A 3,990-nucleotide genomic window follows, 5' to 3' on the forward strand; every position below is an offset into this window, starting at 1 on the left:
CGAACCCGGAAGTGCTCCTTTCATTTCCGTGGGGAAGAGGCGTTAACGAAGAGGAGGGGTGTGTCCTGAGGCATGACGGGAAGTGTAGTTTTTCCTCCTCTTCGTTCCGGCTCCACCTGCCCGGCTCGCGCAGTGGGTCGGTGAGCTAAGCCCGGCAGGAGAATCAATTTTCGCCTGGTTCCAGCACACAAACAGTCCGCCCTGCCCAGGTTTCATGCTTGGCACTGAAGGTAAAAAGATGAATATGACAGCCTGCTGGAGAGACAGACAAGTAAGCCTGAGTCACAGTACAGTGCTTGTGAAACATAGGCAGAAACTGAGTTAATCACAGGGAGCGAAGAGGAGTGTACCAAGGTCTGGAATCTGGGGTGGTTTCGTGGAAAAAATAATTCTGGTGCTGAATCTTCTTAAAAACTTTAAGTTTTATTTTCATTTTATTTGAAAGGCAGAGAGACAGAGAGATCTTCCATTCACTGGATCACTCCCCGAAATGCCTGGAACAGCTTGGACTGGGTCAGGCCAAAGTCAGGAGCCAGGAGCCAGGAACTCCATCTTGGTCCCCCACGTGGATGGCAGTACCTAAGCCATCATCGCTGCCTTCCAGGTGCATTAACAGGAAACTGGATTGGAAGTGATGAAGAACTTCTGATAAGGGATGCTAACATCCAGAGCAGTGGCTTAGTGCACTGTGCCGCAATACCCATCTCTTTTATAATAATTTTAATTTGTATTATTTATTTGTGGGGGGTATTTCTCATCTGCTAGTTCATTCCCCAGATGCTGCAACAGCCAGAGCTGGGACAAGGCAAAGCCAGGAGCCAGAACCCACTCTAGGTGTCTCACATGGGTGGCAGCAACCCAGCCACTCCAAGCCATTACTACTGCCTCCCAGGGTTTGCATTAGCTGAGGGTTGAATCAGGAGCTGGAGCTGGGGCTCAAACCTAGGTGCTCGGATGTGGGACACGTGGCTGCATGTTTTAACCAGAGTCTTGATGTCCAGGCCATATGCCTACCCTCTCCCCATGATCATTTTTAATAACAGATAGATTTTCCTCTCACTTGGAGCATAAGCATCTCAAGAGCAGAATATATTTTCCACTCCTATAACACTCCCCCAGGCTTCAAACAAAATAGAAAATAATGGGGCCTAGGCTGTGGTGTAGCAGGCAAAGCCGCTGCCTATAGTGCATCCCATATGGGTGCTGGTTAGAATCCCAGCTGCTCCATTTCCGATCTAACTCCCTGCTAATGTGCCTGGGAAAGCTGTGGAGGATGGCCCAAGTGCTTGGGCCCCTATACGCACATGGGAGATCCGGAAGAAACTCCTGGCTCCTGGCTTCGGATCGGCCCAGCTCTGGCCATTGTGGCCTTTTGGGGAGTAAACCAACAGATGGAAGACCTCTCTCTCTGTGTCTCTCCTCTCTCTTTCTGTAACTCTGACTTTCAAATAAATTAATAAATCTTTAAAAAAGGAAAAGAAAATGCTGTTGTGGATTCCAGGACAATGTTTCAGGCAATTTAGGGATAGTATAAAACATACATTTGAAACCATAGTGAAGGAAGTTGAAGTCACTTTTCCAAGATATTTTGTCTGTGGAGAGATTTGGGTGGTTACTTAGTTGAATGCAGCAACACCTTTTTGTTTATTTTTTCTTTTCTTTCTTCTTCTTCTTTTTTTTTTTTTTTTAGAGATTTATTTTGTTTATTTGAAAGACAGAGTTACAGAGAGCAAGAGACAGAGAGGTCTTCCGTCTGCAGGTTCACTCCCCAGATGGCCGCAACGGCCAGAACTGAGCAGGTCCAAGGCCAGGAGCCAAGAGCTTCTTTAGGTCTCCCACGTGGGTGCAGGGGCCCAAGCACTGCGCCTTCCACTACTGCTGTCCTAAGGGCAATATCAGAGAGCTGGATCAGAAGTGGAGCAGCTGGCACTCAAACCAGCGCCCACATGGGATACTGGCACTGCGGGCAGTGGCTTAACCTGCTACACCCTAGTACCAGCTCCAATAATCTTTTTCTTCTGCAAAAATGTCATCAATAGTTTTATGTTTTATGCTGTGTTTCTGTTGCTTAATGTTTGAATGATTCAAACATTATTCAAAATGTTTGAATTTTCATTCAAACATTACCTTGTAATGATTTATTTATTTGAAAGCAGAGTGATAGAGAGATCTTCCATCTACTGGTTCACTCTCCAAATTTCCATAACAGCTAGGACTATGCCAGGCCAAAGCGAAGCCAGGAGATGGGAACTCAGTCCAGGTCTTCCACATTGAGTGGCAGAAACCCAAGTACTTGGCTGTCATCTGTTACTTCCCAGGTGTGTTTCCAGGACTCTGAATTGGAAGTGTGGAGTAGCTAGGACTAGAATGGGTAGTCTGATATAGGATGTAGGTGGCCCAAGTGGCAGCCTAACCCGATGTACCACAATGCCCACATCAATGCCTTTTTCTTTCTATTTTTGCATTGTTCAGTGCCTTTTAATTAATATGTATTTAATAAGAATTTCCATAGGATCAGGGTCAATTCCTGCTACCCAGCTTACTTTCATTGTTAGTAAGAAGGTTCCAATGTCATACAAGCCCTGAAACTGAAGCAGTTGGCTACCAAGAAGCCATTACCCTTTTTGGCTGGAAATTGGCTGATAGAGTAAGAATTGATTCCAGAATTATTGATGACTTGGCTCTCCCCAGTTTTCATGGGGTGTTCTACTGAACACCACATCATTAATTTTCTTGTGTCTGCTTCCATCAGTGATTAATAATCCTCTGCTTGGAAAGGGCATCCTTGCACCTGCCAAGTGCTGAGTCATTGCTGAGTCATTTGTCTCAGTAGAAATCCGTTCCTACTTTTACTTAGTGCCTGGAAAGTGAGCTTCAAGAGCTCTGCAGATGCAGCTTGCACACAGTGTCTTAATTATTTTTTAAAGATTATTTACTTGAAAGGCAGAGTTACAGAGAGGCAGAGGCAGAGAGAGAGGGAGAGAAAGGGAGAGAGAGAGAGGTCTTCCATCTGCTGGTTCACGCCCCAGATGGTCGCAACAGCTGGAGCTATGCCAATCCGAAGCCAGGAGCCAAGAGCTTCTTCCGGGTCTCCCATGTGGGTGCAGGGGCCCTTACTATGCTCTTAAACATTTTTTTAAGACTTATTTATTGGCCAGCGCCGCAGCTCAATAGGCTAATCCTCCACCTGCGTCGCTGGCACGCCGGGTTCTAGTCCCAGTAGAGGCGCTGGATTCTGTCCCGGTTGCCCCTCTTCCAGTCCAGCTCTCTGCTGTGGCCAGGGAGTGCAGTGGAGAATGGCCCAAGTGCTTGGGCCCTGCACCCGCTTGGGAGACCAGGAGAAGCACCTGGCTCCTGGCTTTGGATCAGCGCGATGCGCCAGGCACAGCAGCCATTGGAGGGTGAACCAATGGAAAAGGAAGACCTTTTTCTCTGTCTCTCTCTCTCTCTCACTGTCCACTCTGCCTGTAAAAAAAAAAAAGACTTATTTATTTATTTGACAGAGGAAGATACACACATACACACACACACACACAGAGATCTCCCATTTGCTGGTTCACTCCCCAAATGCCCACAACAACCAGGGCTAGGCCAGGCCAAAGTAGGAGCTTGGAACCCCATTAGGGTCCCCCATGTGGGCAGCAGGGGCCCAAGCAAATGGGCCATCATCCTCTGCTTTCCTAGGCGCATTAGCAGGGAGCCATTTCCAAAGTGGAGCAGCCAGGACTCTGATGTGGAGCGTTGCTATTGCAGGTACACCTCCTATGTCACACTGCCCGCCACAAATTTTATTTTTTAAATATTTATTTATTTTTTGAAAGTCAGATTACAGAGAGAGAGAGAGAGAGAGAGAGAGACAGATCTTCCATCTGCTGGCTCACTCCCCAGATGGCCCCAACGTCCTAGGCTGGGGCAGGCTGAGCCAGGAGCCAAAAGCTTTATCTGGGTCTCCCACATGGGTGGCAGGAGCCCAAGCACATGGGCCACCTT

This window comes from Lepus europaeus, chromosome 16, assembly GCF_033115175.1.
Source record: "Lepus europaeus isolate LE1 chromosome 16, mLepTim1.pri, whole genome shotgun sequence".
NCBI lineage: Eukaryota > Metazoa > Chordata > Mammalia > Lagomorpha > Leporidae > Lepus > Lepus europaeus.